At 39.9% G+C, this 21580-nt stretch overlaps 1 protein-coding gene across 3 annotated transcripts in view; it reads right to left on the bottom strand.

Moving 5' to 3' along the window:
* The window catches only part of LOC127445467 (polypeptide N-acetylgalactosaminyltransferase-like 6), a 433776-nt gene that overhangs the window by 340570 nt on the left and 71626 nt on the right, over positions 1-21580 (bottom strand). The window lies entirely within an intron of this gene.

Below are 21580 nucleotides of genomic sequence, written 5' to 3'. Positions count from 1 at the left end.
TGGTCGGTTGATTGAGGCCTCAGAAATCATAAACCCGCCCCTTCAGCAGCATGGTGAAGAGAGATACTTAAACACCTGTTACATCTCTCATCTCCATCCCTGTTGTTCCATCCAGTGTCGGAAATTAACGGGGGTTCTGGGCAAAAATGTCCCCGAAATTCAAAATATGGTGGCAAAAAATGCACCCGCAAAGAGTTGCTGTTCATGTTGTTTTATTAATAACATCTGATATAGGCCTAGTCCAATTACACACTTCTCATTCTTCAAGGGAATTTTCACTGAACTGTGTTTCATGCCATCAGTTGTAAAGATGTTGCAGAGTCAGTGGTGGATGCTCACGCCATAAACACGCACAGACGGGCACTCCGCTTTTCACACTCTGTATCAGTTCGGTGTCGTGCTCACAAGCTAAATTACATGACCGTTCGGACCATTTATTAAAAAATATACTGTCCTAGTGAGTAACACTGTCGCTCCCTGTGCTACTTCCCTGCCATCAGCTCATCTCACGTACCTGTCTGTTTGAAAAGTCTGATAACCAGACAGAAGCGAAAAGTGCGGGAAGGATGGATGTTATACTGTATATTTATTAAGTTAATCAGGTCTGAAAGAACAAAAAATCAAATGTAACCAAATGCTACAATGTAGTTAACAATACAGTGCATCCGGAAAGTATTCACAGCGCTTCACTTTTTCCACATTTTGTTATGTTACAGCCTTATTCCAAAATGGATTATATTCATTATTTTCCTCAAAATTCTACAGACAATACCCCATAATGACAAACTGTGAAAGAAGTTTGTTTGAAATCTTTGCAAATTTATAAAAAAAAAAAAATATCACATTTACATAAGTATTCACAGCCTTTGCCATGACACTCAAAATTGAGCTCAGGTGCATTCTGTTTCCACTGATCATCCATGAGATGTTTCTACAACATGATTGGAGTCCACCTGTGGTAAATTCAGTTGATTGGACATGATTTGGAAAGGCACACACCTGTCTATATAAGGTCCCACAGTTAACAGTACATGTCAGAGCACAAACCAAGCCATGAAGTCCAAGGAATTGTCTGTAGACCTCCGAGACAGGATTGTATCGAGGCACAGATCTGGAGAAGGGTACAGAAAAATTTCTGCAGCACTGAAGGTCCCAATGAGCACAGTGGCCTCCATCATCTATAAATGGAAGAAGTTTGGAACCACCAGGACTCTTCCTAGAGCTGGCCACCCGGCCAAACTGAGCGATCGGGGAGAAGGGCCTTAATCAGGGAGGTGACCAAGAACCCGAATGTCACTCTGACAGAGCTCCAGCGTTTCTCTGAGGAGAGAGGAGAACCTTCCAGAAGAACAACCATCTCTGCAGCACTCCACCAATCAGGCCTGTATGGTAGAGTGGCCAGACAGAAGCCACTCCTCAGTAAAAGGCACATGACAGCCTGCCTGGAGTTTGCCAAAAGGCATCTGAAGGACTCTCAGAACATGAGAAACAAAATTCTCTGGTCTGATGAAACAAAGATTGAACTCTTTGGCCTGAATGGCAAGCGTCATGTCTGGAGGAAACCAGGCACTGCTCATCACCTGGCCAATACCATCCCTACAGTGAAGCATGGTGGTGGCAGCATCATGCTGTGGGCATGTTTTTCAGCGGCAGGAACTGGGAGACTAGTCAGGATCGAAGGAAAGATGAATACAGCAATGTACAGAGACATCCTTGATGAAAACCTGCTCCAGAGTGCTCTGGACCTCAGACTGGGGTGAAGGTTCATCTTCCAACAGGACAATGACCCTAAGCACACAGCCAAGATAACAAAGGAGTGGCTACGGGACAACTCTGTGAATGTCCTTGAGTGGCCCAGCCAGAGCCCAGACTTGAACCCGATTGAACATCTCTGGAGAGATCTGAAAATGGCTGTGCACCGACGCTCCCCATCCAACCTGATGGAGCTTGTGAGGTCCTGCAAAGAAGAATGGGAGAAACTGCCCAAAAATAGGTGTGCCAAGCTTGTAGCATCATACTCAAAAAGACTTGAGGCTATAATTGGTGCCAAAGGTGCTTCAACAAAGTACTGAGCAAAGGCTGTGAATACTTATTTACATGTGATTTTTTTATTTATTTATTTATTTATTTTTTTTAAATAAATTTGCAAAGATTTCAAACAAACTTCTTTCACGTTGTCATTATGGGGTATTGTTTGTAGAAAATAATGAATTTAATCCATTTTGGAATAAGGCTGTAACATATCAAAATGTGGAAAAAGTGAAGCGCTGTGAATACTTTCCGGATGCACTGTAATATTAACAAAAAAAAATATCTAGATAAATAGCCTTGATGTTAAATAAAACATTATTAATGATACAATAATAATTCTACATTAACCACTTTTAGTGTATGAATCATATTTCTAACTAATTTCCATAGTGAAATGTTTATTTTTGCATTGTTTTATTCAACAGGCATGGAGTTGCTAATTTTTTAATTAATTTTCTTTATTTATCACACATTATACATATACAGTGAAATTCTTCTTTTTCACATATCCCAGCTAGGCTGGGGTCAGAGTGCGGGGTCAGCCATGATACAGTGCCCCTGGAGCATATAGGGTCAAGGGCCTTGCTCAAGGGCCCAACAGTGGCATCTTGACGGTGCTGGGGCTTGAACCCCTGACCTTCTGATCAGTAACCCAGAGCCTTAACCGCTGAGCTACCACTGCCATATCCATATCTTCAGAGGCAATATAATAGGTGTAGGTGAGAAACAGATAAATATTTAAGTCATTTTTTACCCTAAATCTCCACTTTCACTTCCTGATGTGAAACTAAACAGGCACTACGTGTGACTTTCAGATGTGAAAGTGAAAATGGAGATTTAGGGTAAAAAATAAAATTAAAAAAAAGACTTAAATTGTTTACTGTTTCTCCCCCAAACATATTATATTGCTTCTGAAGATATAGATTTAACAACTGGAGTCATATGGATTACTTTTATGTTTCCTTTATTTTATTTTTGGAGCTACAAAGGTCTGATCACTACAGAGCTGAGATATACTTCTAAAAATCTTAATTTGTGTTCTGCAGAGAAAGAAAGTCATACACATCTGGGATGGCATGAGGGTGAGTAAATGATGAGGGAACTTTCATTTTTGGGTGAACTATCCCTTTAAGCTCCTCATTCCAAATCTGGAAAAATGCTGTCATCTCCATGTCGATGCATTCGTTTTGCAGGCTATGTTAATTTAATAGCCAAAATATTTGGAAATATGTGAATGAGGAAAAAATAAAAAAATCATTAACAAAGCACATATGCAATGTATAGATCATCCAATTTTGTAATTATTGAAACATGCCATTTTTCAAATTGAATTAATTGCTTAAATTATAACATAAAAGGATGACACGGTCATTTTATAAGGTTAGAATAAAAAAAGAAAAAATAAAAAATAAAATGCCCTTGTAAAGGTAAAAAATGCCCCATGAAATCAAATATTTCCCTAAAATGGAAAAGTTTATTTCTGACCCAGGTTCCATCTGACCTATACAGCAATTGAGAAAACTAGCCCCCCGTGAGTTTGTTGTAAAATTTGGATGCTTCAGTGTTATGAGTTTTATTCCCATAAGGCTGGGAATTGCCACAGATATCCCAATTTGATATTACAAAATAGATACTTTCCGATTCGATATTTATAGCGATTTTTAAAGTACTACGATTATGTATGTATTGTGATTTAACGTTTTGATCTATTTCGCTGTGTTTTTAAAAAAAAAAATGTCTATTGAAGAAAAGACAGTTGTTTCACTCTGTAATTCAGAATTCAGAAACTACTCATTAAACCTACCAGTCGACCAGTTGGTGCATTGTCTGAGCTATTAGTCAACTAGTCTGTGTTAAAGATGTATAATTAGGCTGCACCCAATCAGATGTGTTTCACAGAGATATATGGATGCTAAGTACAGCCCTTTAACAGGGTAAATAACAAATATTCAGCAAATAGGGTAACTAATTATAACCTCTTATCTCACAAAACTATTAAAGTAAGAAAAGTAGGAATCACAAACAGCTCAAATACAGAGCCCACAAAACCGCTTATACACATCTCAGACGCAAAATGATGCGCTTCATTGTGCTTGTGCACCCGGGACAAAGATGACGCGCTTCAAGTAACGCATTCAGAAATGCATAGCTGTTAGATTATAAATATTGAGGGGGTGCAACATGTAGTTCATGGCATCCAACAGTTTGATAAACCTTTTTACATATAAACTATTTATTAAAGCAGTGTCAGACAGAATCTTCTGAATGACTCTGGACAAACACTCTCCACAACACTTCATAAATAAACCTGTAGAATATGCATAGTGACAGGAAAAATGATCACAGCAGAGGATTTGACGTCCGACAGTCAACATGCAGCACTTTGAAGGCTGGAGCAGAATTAAAGTGTAAAGAATTGAAGACGCAACTTCTCAAAGAGAAAGCCTGTTCGTGTGGAACTCTGCACAAATATAGCTTCCTAAGTTAACCTAACAATCACTGTATTAGCATTAAGCTAAATATGTATTTATCTTTTAATTTAAAAATTAATTTTTATCAGGGAGACACATTTAAAATCATTTGTCTCAAGAATTGCGACACCTCCTCCTTGTCCACTTTACACCGTTACACTGGTGCCGAAACCCAGGAGGGAGGAGGGATGCACTGTCACGGAGTCCTCGCCACTGCCGTCCACCAGAGGAGCAGCCGCGGCCGCCTGCCTGGGGATGGAAGGGTCACTGCCAGCCATCCAGAGTCAGAGGACCTGCTGCCGTCCACCGAGAAGGGAGGAGCCATTCCATCCACCAGGTGTCGGAGGACTCGCTGTCGTCCACCAGGGGAGGAGCGAGCTGTCGTCTGCCAGAGGGTGGAGCAGTGGCTGAGGACCAGGCGATGGTGTGTCTGGGGACCGACGAGCAAGTTTTTCCCTCTCTCTCCTCTCTCTCTCTGTGTGCCTTCCCCTCTCCCTCTCCTCATCTCTCCCCAGGTTCCAAGGAGGTGGGGTGGACCATCGGCTGGCAGTATGGCCAGAAGGGCAGCATCTCCCCTCCAGAGATGGGGGTGGGTGGGGGGGGTGGGGGGTAGGTCAGTCTGGATGGCGCCTAGCCTGAATCGGGCAAGGGAGGAGTGTGAATAGGAGGAGGGTGTGACCGGGCCGTGAATGTGAACAGCCAGCGCTGAGTCAACTAATCAGTGGGAGAGGGAAAAAAAGGGGAGCCGGAGACGCCAGTTCAAAAGAGAGAGAGAAACACATGCGGCTGTGCTGTGTGTGTGTGTGATTATGTTTGTTTTATGTTGATTTAAGTTCAGTTATGACATTAAAAGTTACGTTTACTGTTCAGCCCGTTCCCGCCTCCTCCTTGCCCACTTTACCCCATCAGATAGTATCACTTTTTGGTATCGTATAATTTTTACAAGCAGGTGTACAAGTACACGAGCGAGGTATTGGACCCGATTTCGATACCAGTATCGTATTGGGACATCCTTAGAAAATATAAGGAACAAAATCTTGCGATCTTCATGTTGATGTGCAGTTTCACTGGGAGACGGTCTCATATCTCATCTGACATTATAACACACAAATTTAAAGAAAACAGCAAATAAAACCATTGTAATGGGGACATCTTTTTGAAATAAAAATAATGCAAAATACAATTTCTAGTACTGTCACAAATATTTATAGCTGGTTAAAAGAGATGCTCTGAACCGGGGAGAGCTTGCTTTTTTCCCAGTTGACCCAAAGCCCCAGTCGGCTGAGGTGCGTGAGCACCAGGTCCCTGTGCACACACAACACATCCCAAAAGTGAGTTAGGATTAGCCAGTCATCGAGATAATTGAGGATGCGGATGCCCACTTTCCTTAGCGGGGCAAGGGCTGCCTCTGCGACCTTCGTGAAGACACGAGGGGACAGGGACAGGCCGAAGGGGAGGACCTTGTATTGGTATGCCCGACCCTCAAAAGCAAACCACAGGAAGGGTCTGTGTCGAGGTAAGACCGAGACGTGGAAGTATACGTCCTTCATCTTGATGCCGGACGCTCACTAAAATGCGTTTTTGCGTCAACATCTTGAACGGGAGTCTGTGCAAGGCCCGGTTCAGTACTCCAATATTGTCCGCAACCCAGCGCCTTTTTTCGGTACAATGAAGTAGGGGCTGTAAAACCCCTTCTTCATCTCAAACCCTTCCGTAGAAGGGTAGCGATCACCGCACGCAAGGTAGCAGCGTTCTCATCCTTCACCGAGGTGAAGCAAACGCCGCTGAACTTGGGCGGGCACCTGGCGAACTGAATCTCATAGCCGAGTCAGACGGTCCGAGTCAGCCATCGCGATGGGTTGGAAAGCGTGAGCCATGCGTCCAAACTCTGGGTGAGGGGGACCAAGGGGATAATCACGTTGGATGTACCGGCGGGTGGGGCCCGCGGCGGGGCGGAGCCTGTGGCGCCATGTCAAGGGGTCTCGAACCCAGTGGCCGTGCTGAGTCCAGAGACATCGAAGCACTTACCTGGCTCCTGACACCCACCATAAGATTGGTTGAGGAGGGGGGAGGAGGAACATCGTCCCCGCAGTCCGTTAGAACCAATCCGGTGTGGGCATGTTTGTGCCACAGCTGGGCATGCAGGGGCGGGGGGTCCGCCGCTGGAGCACCAAACCTGCCAAAATGGGATGGTGGACGGCGGTTGTGATGACGGCTGTGTGCACCTGACATGTGACCCAGAGAACAAGGAAACCACTTTTTTGTTGAAGTTTTGGGTACCGCAGCCTCTTGGGCATGTGGCGAAAAATGAAAGAAAAGATTCTCCTCCTGGCCCTCCACCGGGGGATGGAGTGGTCTGTCTACCAGCTCCGTAGAAGCGGGTCTCCACATCCCTGGGTCGCCCGTCTCAGGGGTGCTTCGAAGCCTTCCTAGGGTTCTTGGCGGCCGGCCATGAGACGGGTGGCGTCTGCTTCCTGCGGTGGGCTCCACACCGGTGCCGGGCCATGGGGGCGGGCTGCGGCAGAGCCGGTGCTGTTACTGCAGGAGGATGCCCTTGGCGACGAGCGGAGGGGGTGCAGGGTCTTGAGCCGCACCGGGGCAGTATGTGTTGAATGGCCTCCGTCTGCTGCTTCACCGCCGAGAACTGCTGGGCAAAGTCCTTGACGGTGTTGCCGAACAGGCCAACCTGGGAGATGGGGGCGTCAAGGAACCGTGCCATGTCAGCCTCTCTCATGTCGACCAGGTTGAGCCAAAGGTGGCATTCTTGGACCACCAGGGTGGACATCGCCTGCCCGCGAGACCGTGCCGTGACCTTCGTCGCCCAGAGAGTAAGGTCGGTCGCTGAGCGCAATTCCTGCATCAATCCTGGGTTAGAACTACCCTCGTGCAGCTCTTTTAGCGCCTTGGCTTGGTGTACCTGCAGGAGAGCCATGGCGTGCAGGGCGGAGGCGGCTTGTCCAGCGGCACCATAGGCCTTAGCTGTCAGAGACGACGTAAACCTACAGGCCCTGGACAGGAGCCTCGGGCGCCCATGCCAGGTGGTGGCGCTCTGCGGGCACAAGTGTACCGCGAGTGCCTTATCCACCTGGGGGATCACCGAATACCCCTTGGCCACCCCACCATCGAGGGTAGTGAGAGTGGGGGAGCTGAAAGACCGGGACCAGGTAGTAAAAGGTGCACCCCACGATCTTGTCAGCTCCTCATGCACTTCTGGGAAGAAAGGAACCAGGGTGGAAGCGTGGCCGAGAGTGGCGCTCTGGGCCCAGGAACCAATCATCGAGCCGCGAGGGTTCAGCGCAGAGTGGATGAGCCCGCTCTCCGATGCTGCACTCGATAGCTCATTATCTTCCCGGGCCCCGAATAAGAGGTCGAACTCACCCTGAGACGAGCCGGCGGTCTCATCCGAGAGCCCAACCGGGGCAAACAAGCGTGCTGAGGAATGGAAGGTCTGTGGGGGGTTGCCCGGCAGAGGTGGTCCCATTGGAGTCCCCAAATCACCCCCAGTGCTAACCGACGTGGCCTCATACCCGTAGGTAGAAGGACCGAGGTGGGAAGCCGCTGGGGTGGCTTGCTTTCTTAAAAAGGCAAGCCGCAACCGCAGCGTTGCCATGGTCATGTTCTTGCAATGAGGACAAGACCCATCCACGAACTAAGTCTCCACATGGGCAGCGCCCAGACATGTAAGATAGCGATTGTGGCCGTCAGAAGCGAAGAGATAACAACCGCAACCAGGAATAACACACAAGCGGAAAGGCATCTTTAAAAAGATGTTCTGTGTGTGCCGCTCTTTGAAAATATACTCTTTTAGAATATACTCTGTTTTTTTTGTTGTTGTTCTGCCGAAGTGCCCAGGGGCATTCTCTGCACTCCACGGGTGCAGAGGGGGAGAAGCCACTGAAATGCGCCGTAAATCCAGCAGATGAGGTGAATGAACTCGGCGGATGAATTCAGCTCAATGAATAGAACCGATCGGATGAGTGGTTGCATACCAGCTCCTTTTATACCAGAATAGATCTGCATAAAATACAGTGATACGATTCTCTCAATTTACCCATTAATCAACATCAACCGACAATGAACCATTCCATTACAGTATGCAATCACTAATAGAGGTTTTTGTCACAATCACGATGCGTACTGTTCAATGATTATAGGAAGGCATATCATCCTATTTAAATCTAAATGTTATTTATGCAATTTGAATTTTAGCAATCATAACTTTAGGTAGTGCAATTAGACTAGGACTTCCATTAATGTCAGGGAAATTCTATCATCATAAATCCATATTTCTGTATTAAACTGAAAGAAACTGAAAGTGGGAATTTAAAATCCAAAAATAGGACAAAAGCCTGAGGTAGAGAAAGCACTCACCCCTGTTATCTTCTTTAATAACTCACCCTGAGAAATACACAAAGCTTGCAGGGCCCCAGACCTTGTGATTAATGACACCTTGCTTGCCCTTTGTATAACTATATCCTATCTTCTGGTATTAAAGTCATTTCCAAGGTTATTGTTCCTTTTCTGAATAACTTCATCAGAGAGCATTGCCCTTTTTAGATGCCTCAAAATTCCTTCCTTAAAAAAAAAAAAAAAAAAAAAAGATCACATTCATATTTACAGGTTTGTGGATCCAGATTTATAAACAGTTTTTTAAAGCAACAAAAATTAATAAGGTCAATGTTAAAATGTATTGAATTTTTGTTGTAATTCAGGTGCAGGTATTCACTCTACTCATGAAAAAACATGGCCAAGGGCACCATTTTACTTGTGATATATCTGTTGAGGATAAAACTGTTGTTTTCTTTGCAATTACATTTCTTCTAAAGCTTTACAATGTCTATAAACAATGAATCCTCTTCCTCTGCGGCAGAAAATGAATACAAATTACACTCCACTTTTCAATGATCTTTGTTCACAAAGTATAAGATTTCTCACCAACTTTCCAGCCACAAATCGTTTACTGCAATGACAATTCGTGTGCACATATTTTGTGTCTTGCATCCAAAAAAATGTAAAAAATGTAGCAATAGCCCAGTATATCAGCCAGGGGTGCGTTTCCCGTACAACGACGTAACTCACTGCTTAACCATCATAGTACGATGCATCGTTAGAGAAACTAACTAGCTAGGCACGACTGTTTCCCGAAACCCTAGTAACTATGTCGCACATCCATCGTTCAAAGCACGTTGGTTCAACAGTGTGGAGCTGTCATTAATGACGTTACTCATGGGGTGGAGTAATAACCTCTGCAGAGATTGAATGGATATCAAATTATAAGAGCACATTTACATGGACAGAAAGCCGTTTATTGTGAAAAAACTGCTTAAGACACGAAACAGACATTTACGTTTATATATACACTTTGTAAGTGCCCTACTCTTTACTACAGTATACAAGCGGTTCCGTCAGTAAGCAGCTCCACAGCAACGTTATTTCCTTGCGATGCTGCTATAAATAACAAACATGGCATCTGAGGACTACTTCTGTTATTTTCTGTTCTCATGCCCCTCTGTTGCTGGTGTGTTTGTTTTCATCGCGACCTCTCATAGCATTGAGCTGCGAGCATTACCCCACTTGAGCACATACATATGCACACTTTTCAAAAACCACTAAGAAAGCCACTTTTATTCTTGACACAATGAAAGATATAGAATGAAATATATATGGAGTGAAAGATACAGACTGGGTCTGGCAAAGGCTCTGGTGAAGCTGTGTGGTGCTGCATGGCAACAAACATACGATTTTCAACTTGCTTTTCAGTGATGGAGAAGTTAAAACCCTTCACAATCTGAATTTAAATACTAAATACAATATTCCATTTGATGACTAAAAATACTCTTCATTTTTAACATGTGTTTTGAGTTAGCGCTTTTCTAATACACTGAGAATTCATCCAGTAGTTTAACATGTAGAAGTGAGCACATAATAGGAGGTACTTGTGACTTGGTTCATCACAGTAGCATTGGAATGCCAGATAAGATGTAAGCAATTATTGTGTGAATCATGCAATGTCATTACTTCATTATCAACTACCAGCATAATGTCATTAATAAATTATATACTGTAAGTGTGATTAAGAATCCTATGTATGGAATGAAATACAAACCTTTATTGTTTTGCACTGGTGATGACCCACCATCACATACACTACAACAGTCAAGTAACTAAAGCTGGCTATGTAAAGATTTTCTCAATACACAAAATAATAGCCATGATAATATAAGCCAAACATGACACAAAACATCCTTTACTTAAATCCTCAGACAATTCTAAAGAGAGGCCTTCTCATTTTTCCCAAGCCACAGCATGAAAACAAAAAAACAAAAAAACGCATGAAAGCAGCCTATTTTAAAACCAAAAACCCAGTAACAGATGAATACAATAATTTGATAATCAAATTAAGCTGTGACCTATCACTGTCACAAATCATTGATGAAACACTCACATTTAGCTAGTTAATTTAGATGATTATTAGCCACAAAGGTGTCTCTATCCATTCCTCAGGTGCATCAGTAGTAGGTGTATTAATGACTCTCCTAATAAATACAGTATCTATTTGTGTATCAAACACTCAACAATTGCGGTTTTTACAAAGAATCCTACAGCTTGAGCACAGAAGGTGATGCAGAAGTCAGGTAGTGTATATAAATGCCTACATAAGGACACATTTCTCCACACTTGACCCTCTATCTGATGACGACATCATAAGAAAATTCCGGATTCCAAGGACCAAGATCCTTGAATTGCTGCAGGTTGTGAAAACCACACCTTCAGAGGGCCACAAGAAAAAACTAAGCCTTAAGTCCAGCAGTGCAGTTCTTAGCTGCACTGCATTATTGTTCTGTAGGAAGTTTTATGGAGGTGGTTGATGATGGCCTGTGGCTCAGCAAGTCTTAGGTCAGCAAGGCTGCGAAAGCAGTAACACCTTTGCTTTAACAGCTTATGAACACCATGCTGACTTTCCCCAAAACTCCTCAAAAAATCCAGTCACAACATTGCAGTGATGGAAATTTGTTCAACTTCCTGAGGAGGAAGAGGGGGTCATGCTGGTGCTGATGATGATGAAGATGCTGCTGCTACTGATGATGATGATCCACTGAACCCACATCAAGGCAGAATGCATCCTGCAAGAGCTTAAGTCAGAGAACATATAATTCAGAAAATGTATGGTTACTTTTTCATTTTCATTTTTAAATGGTTACTGTATTTTCTATTATTTCATGACATAACTTGTGTTAATAAATATTTTGTGTAATTTCCTACCTTGGTCTATGTTTTTCCCCCTGCAAACATTAATTGAAAGACTACTGCAAACAAGAAGTATACATTTGTTTTCTATAACAAAGCCTATTGAGAATATTCCATATTCTATTATATTCTACTTCTGTGAACACCTCACAATAAACACAAAACCACTTACACAAGACATGTTACCCCAAAAAGAAATCAGATATATGGTCATACATGTATATTTCTACAATAATTGTTAATTTATTTGGGCATATTGGCTATATAAAATTACACTGATTTGGGAAATTATGTTTTACATATATGAAAGTGTAATATTTTGAAATATGTAAATGAAAGAATTTTACACTTACATAGTGCTTTTCTGACACTGCACTCAAAGTACTGCAGATATGTTGCATATACTGTATGTACAGTACAGATAACTTTTTATATTAGTGAAAACAATTAACATGCATATTGTGTTTTTCATATATAGCCATATGTGAAATTTCTCTTTGGAAAATGTTGTAACAAACATATTCGCTAGTAAATAATAAAATAACTCACCTTTTCTATGTGAAAACGAAGCCAATCCTGTCTTCCAAATGTCATAAATAATGCCTTCGGAGGGCATTTGAAGGGAGAACAATTGTGACAGTCACGCTGGAAGATCGTTTCAAACAGAATTTCCAATAAAAATAACTTTGGGTACCACAACTTCAAGCCTTTTAAAGCTCTCAGAGTGGATGGTGAAGTCATTGAAAGCAACAGGGCATAGGGGTGATAAGTCTGAATAGAACACACCCCAGCTGCGGCGAAATCAAAGACGTCGACATCGCAAACTAACAAAGAACTATGCTTCTAACCACAGGTGGAGAGTTGTAGTTCCAACTACACAACTTTTCGACACTGTTTGCAAATGTTCATTGGAACTAACGTCAAATCGTTGAACTATGTTGGTAACGATGAAACTTGCGACCATAAAGAAACAGTTCAGAGAAGCTGACCTTTTGTGATAACTTGTTCCAATAGTGGTGGCATAGGTTTCATGTCAACAACAACCAAACAAAATCTATACCTCTCTTTAAAGGAAAATTCTAGGTTTAATACAAGTTAAGCTCAATCAACAGAATTTGTGGCATAATGTTGTCAAAAAAAAACAAAAAAACAAATTAAAATCAACTTGTCCCTCCTTTAAAATAAATAAATAAATAACTGGGTTACAGTGAGGAACTTATAATGGAAGTAAATGGTAGAGTCTGACCGATATGGAATTTTTGAGACCGATACTGATTTTAGAGGGGGAAAATTCACTGATTACTGATACGGTGGCCGATATAGTTAATTTTTGAGCTGGAATGAAAACAGACCTTTTCTATGTGGATTGTGCACCGATTCTGCACCAATATGACTATGCAAAGGTACTCAGAAGGCTGCTTTCTTAAACAAATATTTTTATCAAAGAATATTTGACATTATTATTATACATTGTCAACCAATTCTAGAAATGAACACCGAGAAAATAAAGAATAAATAAAAATACAATAAATAGCTAAATAAACATCAGTACTGTATGTTCAGTATCAGTCAGTTGCTGAACATTTAAATAAAGAATAAATTAAAATTATAGCTAAATAAACATCAGTACTGTATGTTTAGTATCAGTCAATGGCTGACCATTTAAATAAAGAATAAATTCAAATAAAATAAATAGCTAAATAAACATCAGTACTGTTTAGTATCAGTCAATTGCTGACCATTTAAATAAAGAATAAATAAAAATAAAATAAATAGCTAAATAAACACCAGTAGTACTGTTTAGTATAAGTCAAATGCTGACTATTTTAATACTGCCAGTCAATTAGGTTGTAAAACAAGAAGCATTTACACCTGCCGAGTCAAGAGGTAAACAGCAGCAGCGGTGTTACACCGTATTCTGCTATACAAGTTCAGGGGAAACTTTCAACGGTGGAAAACAAGACTTTTAAATATTACATTTTGTAAATGCAACAACTGGAATTGTTCGGTTGAAGGGGGTATCAAACTGTGAATCCTGAACCAACTAGGTAATAACGTAGTGTGAAATCAACACTCAACAGACACAATCCACCAATGCACTGTTGTCTGCTGAGCTGCAAAAAGATGCTCTGATGTTTACCTTTCAATCTGCTACTTTACTGACTGCACTGACAATCTATAGCTGGCTAACATAGCAAACAGATGTGATAAACATGAGTGACATGGTTGTCAGGGACAGGGTTAACGTTATATTAGTTATATTGAAAAGGGAAAATTATGGGGTTATTGTTTAATAACTTTCCAGTCCATATTTCACAAACTAGTTCACAACTTACCTTGAAGACACCGCTTAACTCCACACCGCTTAAATCCGCACTGTCTGCAGAACCACCGTCAGCTCAGCTCTGTAAACAATGGAGTCGGAGCATGCTCTGCTGGACAAACTACATTATGACACCAACTCTAAATCACCCCAAGCACTGTTTTCTGCATGATATGTTCTGAAAAAAAAAAAAGTTTTCATATCTGCGCATATCAGAAAACATATACGCCGATACGATATATCTATACGATATATCTGTGAAAGGCTAATATCGGCCGACCAATAGTCGGGCACTAGTAAATTTTTTTGCCATTGCAAAGTAATTAAAAAAAAATTAAAATGTAAATAATACACAAGTTTTAACAAAGGAATTAATGTAAGAACTTTTTATAAAATAACAAGCTTTAAACTAGAGGTGTGAATCTTTGCTGGCCTCAAGATTCGATTATGATTCAAAGAGTAACGATTTGATTACTAAACCTTCTTAATGCATAACAATGCATCTTGTCCTCCAAGTTTATCAATACACACACTCAGATAGATTTGAACTCTTTTTTTTTCTTTTCTTTTCTTTTTTTTCAAGCTTTTTATTTAACAGCCGGTTTAAAAATAAATAAAAAAATCAGAATAAGTCACATTACATAAAAACTCTTTTAAATTAACTGATCATATATATATATATATATATATATATATATATATATATATATATATATATATATTGTATATTTTAAGAATTGGTCATAATTTGTATTTAATATTTTCTATTTAATAGTATTAAAAAATATATATTTAGAATCAATCGATCCCTAGCCTAACTCTAACCACAGCTATCGGTTGCTGGTCCAGGATGGCTACATGAGATGTCTGCTTCTGTGAGAGTGCAGATGTCCTTTCCATACCACAGGTAATAGTAAAGTGACACAAATAGTGGGGTTGCTGCTTAAGAAATCAATCAAGCATCTTGTATGTACACTGTCCCGACGAGCGAGAGACCAGGAGTGAGCAACCGCCAAAGAAATAAAGAGTGCAAGAGGAGAGAAAGACTTTTAGAAAATAAAAACATAACCCATGTCTCCCGAACCGCTGTCTCATTATTATTTTTAGCAGTTTTTTCCCGTTCTGTGCAAATCAGTGCATTAACGGCCACTAGACTGTCTTTCATGTTGTTTGTTGAATGTAATCACTAATAAACTCTCCCGTTGTTATGTGCGTGAGTTTTGGAACAGTCCAAAAATGTCCCCATTTTTTTGAACGTGCCTCATTGTAACAGATTTTTGCTTTCTTCAAAGAAAATGAGAGACAAGACTAAATATTTTTTTGTGGTAACCATTATGCCACAAACCCTGATAGCACATGTACATCACCCAGACATCTATTTGATGTGTGTTTACATCTGGAAGATGTATTTTTTTACATTATTTGCTCATCTGCATACGTCAATAAGACGTTTCCTCTTGGATGTCACTAAGACATTTAGCAGATATCTTTGAGAGGTTTATGATTTAGAATGTTTGTAAATCTAAACTTTTTAAGATGTTTAACAGATGTTAATTAAAATGTGATATTTTCCAGATAAAAAGATCTAAAACTGACATCTTGGAGACGTACGTGTGCTATCTGGGAAATGCTGTCGATTTAGCTTAACTTGAATTTAAGGGATATTCCAGGTTCACCACATGTTAAGCTCAATCGACAGCATTTGTGACATAATATTGATTACCACAAAAATTTGTTTTGACTTTCCCCTCCTTTTCTTTAAAAACAGCAAAAAAGTCTAGGTTACAGTGAGGCACATACAATGAAAGTGAATGGGGCCATTATTTTTTGTATTTTTTTTTTTTTTTTTTACATTAAAATACTCACTTTTTCAAAAGTATAGCCACAAGACATAAACAATGTGTGTAAACATTATTTATGTGTGATAAAATCATTTACTAAACTTTTTTGTGTAAAGTCATAGCAAATTTTACAACTTCGTTGCCATGACGATGTCAACAAACCCTAAAACCCTAAAATGACAACAATTTAAACAACTTTACAGCTTAAATAATTAAAAAAGTTTTTCACCCAATTTGGAATACCCAATTCCCAATGCGCTTTTAATTCCTTGAGGTCGCGTAGTGATTCGCCTCAATCTGGGTGGCTGAGGACAAATCCCAGCTGCCTCTGTGTCTGAGACTGCCAACCCGCGCATCTTATCACATGGCTTGTTGAGCGCGTTGCCATGGAGACATAGCATCCACGCTCAACTCACCACGCGCCCCTCCGAGAACGATCCACATTATAGCGACCACGAGGAGGTCACCCCATTTGACCCTACCCTCCCTAGCAACCGGGCCAATTTGGTTGCTTAGGAGACCTGGCTGGAGTCACTCAGCACACCCTGGGATTTGAACTAGTGACTCCATGGGTGATAGCCAGCGTCTTTTACCACTGAGCTACCCAGGTCCCCAAACAAGTGTTTTTTATAAAATTGTAAGCTTCACATTTCTGCATTTAAGCCTTCCAAAAATTGGCCACATTCTCTTTCATTGAAAGTGCCTCACTGTAATCTCGATTTGTGCTTGTTTATGAAAAGGATGGATGAGTCGATATACATTTGTGTGGTAATCAAGATTATGCCACAAATGCTGTCAATTGAGCTTAACTTGTATTGAACCTGGAATATTCCTTTAAATGTATGCCTGTATGACACAGCGTTTTATCCACCTTTTTCCTACGTCCCATGATGCTTAACGTGAAATGTGGGTGTTACTTCCTTTATTAAGTAAACAAAGTTGTGGTGTACGTCCATACTAGAAAATTCAGATGTCCATCCAGTTAAATGGGCAGCATCAGGGTGGACATTCAGTGGATAAATTAGCCACTACATGGTCTGTGATCGATATCTAGGAAACATCTTTGTAGACTAATATTTATGATTTTATTTCTGTTAACATAATATTGTATATTGACATTTTTTATTATACTAATTTCCCATATATATATATATATATATATATATATATATATATATATATATATATATATATATATATATATATATAAGGACAACATAAATAAAACAATATCTTCAATGAAAGGTCATAGTATGACATACCTGGGTGGACAATAAATCAAGGGACACACAAAAACCTCCACTATCAGTGTTACAATTACACATTTACCACAAATGAATACATGTTAGTGAGATAATGTAATACTAAACTCCTAATTGTATGGGGGGTAAAAAAATTGAAATCCAATGATTTAGCACTTATTTTTGACGTGCAGTTAGACGTGCACTGACGGGCAATTTTGGGTCCAGGAGGAAATTACACAGTGCAAAAGATTTCAATTATTTAAAGTGTAACTTTTAAGCCAACAGAAGTGTGTAATATTATACAAATTTATTTATTCTTTTTAACAAGCCTATCAAAATTGTAACCGGGTGAAATTAAACAACATAAATACCACACACACTTGTAATGTGTTGTAGGAATGTAGGAAGAATTGTAGGAATGACCCATATTTACAGGCATTCCTGCGCGAAACACTGCTTTACATTGAAAAACAGCGCGGATGGACGCAAAAATGCATTCAGTGCGAACATCCTCTACTAAACTACAAGTGAAAAATGCTTTAATACAAAGACCAGGAATAAGAGAGAAAGGGAGAGAAAAGGCTTAACATGAAATAATGTTTTTCTCCTTGGATCAGTGGCATTGTTTTGGCAGTAAATATTGTTTATCATAAGGGAAATGTAAGAAAATCACGTGAAGTGTTTTAACTGAACCTGTACTACTGTACTTTTATTTTGAATTAATGCAGTAACGCAGTTTTTCTTACTTCTCTCACTCTCTTCCAGAACGAGCTCTGACATGTGCAATAAAATGTAATGGCATGTCAAGAATAGGTGTGTTTACTGGTATTTTAAAATCCCAATGGTGGGAAACAATTAACATGCACTCGAATGCTATATGTTTTTGAAAAAAATATCTTGCTTCTGACAGAAAACATGACAGAAGACATGTGCTGATTGTCACTGATCTTTCCCCCAGTTGTTTCTGTCAAGTATAGCATCCGTGTTAAGCAGCAGCCAATATCTGACACAACTCACGCAAAAGGTTTGTGTGTGTTTCAGGTCCATTTCTCTCAATTTGTAAAACATTCTCAGCAGTTTGGGTATAATGCTAAAATACGGGACAAAAGGCATTGCGATGGATTTCATAAGAAATGCAATTTTTCCCTTAATTATGGGACAATTCCTTATTTTACAGTACGTTTGGCATATTTTGTTAAAACATTTTGTCTGATACTGCTTCAGTGTGAGGGTGACTCTCTCTCTCTCTCCACTCACTGTCATGTATTCCCTCAGTCGATGATGGCGGTGACAACGGTTATCAGGGGCGGAAAATGGCAGAATTCAAGTGATAATGCACCAATTACAGCAAAGAATCTCCAGTTTCACAAAGCTGCATCCAATACAGTTAAAGGGAAACTAACACAACAGTAGATTATAGACTTCTGAAGCAGCAAACAAGTGGTTATACCAAGGGTATACACAAATATTGATCCTTAGAAATTGTTATATGCAAACAGCCCTGGGAAAAAAAAGTAAGCATATGGTGTATACGTGCGTATGGCGCCGACTACACCACTGCTTCTCATCTTGTCACACATGTTGATATCAGACAGACACACTAAGGAAGAGCCATGAAGTTCTCGTCATTGGGTATGTAATAGTTTTTTCAAGTTGTCTGATCGGATGGTTATTCCTTTTAAATCCACACGTAAGTTTAAACTTTTGTTCGGCACGTGATTGACAGGTGAGAGGTAGTGCTTCACTGCTGTCTGGGATGCATCAGGATGGCATTTAAATGTGGTGGCCACTTTTGACTACCTCTGTATGTGTTTTTTGTGATACAATCACAAAACGTTTTGCACTCCGTTTACAACTATATACAGCGCTGACCATTTGCGATCAGATCATCTGAAACACATCTTAATACCAGCTGTAAAAAGGGTCTAAAATGACTGCAGCCAGAGCTAGGGAATGCTATAGAACAGCTTTCGGCGGAAGTCACACCCACATTTGTTTCCCCAGTAAGACCCCCAAGAAAAAGGTAGATAGGCTTTTCCGCAAAACATAAAAAGCAAAACAATTATGTCACAAAATGATTTATGACAAAAAAAAATTTAAAAAAATAAAAATAAATACATATATATATATATACAGGTGCATCTCAATAAATTAGAATGTCGTGGAAAAGTTCATTTATTTCAGTAATTCAACTCAAATTGTGAAACTCGTGTATTAAATAAATTCAGTGCACACAGACTAAAGTTTAAGTCTTTGGTTATTTTAATTGCGATGATTTTGGCTCACATTTAACAAAAACCCACCAATTCACTATCTCAAAAAATTAGAATATGGTGACATGCCAATCAGCTAATCAACTCAAAACACCTGCAAAGGTTTCCTGAGCCTTCAAAATGGTCTCTCAGTTTGGTTCACTAGGCTACACAATCATGGGGAAGACTGCTGATCTGACAGTTGTTCAGAAGACAATCACTGACACCCTTCACAAGGAGGGTAAGCCACAAACATTCATTGCCAAAGAAGCTGGCTGTTCACAGAGTGCTGTATCCAAGCATGTTAACAGAAAGTTGAATGGAAGGAAAAAGTGTGGAAGAAAAAGTTGCACAACCAACCGAGAGAACCGCAGCCTTTTGAGGATTGTCAAGCAAAATCGATTCAAGAATTTGGGTGAACTTCACAAGGAATGGACTGAGGCTGGGGTCAAGGCATCAAGAGCCACCACACACAGACGTGTCAAGGAATTTGGCTACAGTTGTCGTATTCCTCTTGTTAAGCCACTCCTGAACCACAGACAACATCAGAGGCGTCTTACCTGGGCTAAGGAGAAGAAGAACTGGACTGTTACCCTGTGGTCCAAAGTCCTCTTTTCAGATGAGAGCAAGTTTTGTATTTCATTTGGAAACCAAGGTCCTAGAGTCTGGAGGAAGGGTGGAGAAGCTCATAGCCCAAGTTGCTTGAAGTCCAGTGTTAAGTTTCCACAGTCTGTGATGATTTGGGTTGCAATGTCATCAGCTGGTGTTGGTCCATTGTGTTTTTTGAAAACCAAAGTCACTGCACCCGTTTACCAAGACATTTTGGAGCACTTCAGGCTTCCTTCTGCTGACCAGCTTTTTAAAGATGCTGATTTCATTTTCCAGCAGGATTTGGCACCTGCCCACACTGCCAAAAGCACCAAAAGTTGGTTAAATGACCATATTGTTGGTGTGCTTGACTGGCCAGCAAACTCACCAGACCTGAACCCCATAGAGAATCTATGGGGTATTGTCAAGAGGAAAATGAGAAACAAGAGACCAAAAAATGCAGATGAGCTGAAGGCCACTGTCAAAGAAACCTGGGCTTCCATACCACCTCAGCAGTGCCACAAACTGATCACCTCCATGCCACGCAGAATTGAGGCAGTAATTAAAGCAAAAGGAGCCCCTACCAAGTATTGAGTACATATACAGTAAATGAACATACTTTCCAGAAGGCCAACAATTCACTAAAAATATTTTTTTTATTGGTCTTATGATGTATTCTAATTTTTTGAGATAGTGAATTGGTGGGTTTTTGTTAAATGTGAGCCAAAATCATCACAATTAAAAGAACCAAAGACTTAAACTACTTCAGTCTGTGTGCATTGAATTATTTAATACACGAGTTTCACAATTTGAGTTGAATTACAGAAATAAATGAACTTTTCCACGACATTCTAATTTATTGAGATGCACCTGTATATATATATATATATATATATATATATATATATATATATATATATATTATATAATTCACAAAAATGTTTCTAATTTAAAAAGGTTTTGAACTAGATGTTTCGTACAAAACCACTGTTAGAAAAAGAAAAAAAAAACAAACACATTTGAGCAATTGGACTTTTGACTTCAGATTTCATCTTTACTCAGATGTAGCCTTTGTGACAACTTCCCTGTCTGACAACTAGCCCTGGTATCCTCTATATATCTGCATTATCTGCACCCTGTTCTCTAAATATTGGTATATCAGCATCAGTCATAAAAACTACTGGTCGACAACTATAAAAATGCATGTGAATGGGGCTGGGTATTGATACAGATTCCCCAATTCAGTTCGATTCAGATTCACAAGCTCTTTATTCGATTCGTATCAATTCATATGTAATCGATTCATATGTAACAAATTCTCTCCCAGCTAATTCTGTTAATTATACAGGGGACCTTTTCACTTGGTAAATTAGGAAAACATAAATTTTACTAATTATATTTCATTACTTTTACATCATTTTGGTCACATTTTGGCCTTTTAAAAATGAACAAATAAATGTGTTCAATCAATAAATAAGATATTATATTTCATATATTAGTTTTGTTACATATTTATTGTTAAATTGCATAATTTGTACTATTTACAGGCATTTACATTGATTTGTTGAATACGTGCTAGAAC

Source organism: Myxocyprinus asiaticus, chromosome 8 (assembly GCF_019703515.2).
Source record: "Myxocyprinus asiaticus isolate MX2 ecotype Aquarium Trade chromosome 8, UBuf_Myxa_2, whole genome shotgun sequence".
NCBI classification, from domain to species: domain Eukaryota; kingdom Metazoa; phylum Chordata; class Actinopteri; order Cypriniformes; family Catostomidae; genus Myxocyprinus; species Myxocyprinus asiaticus.
The sequence above is the reverse complement of the archived record's forward strand: the minus strand, read 5'-3'. Positions and strand labels throughout refer to the sequence as shown.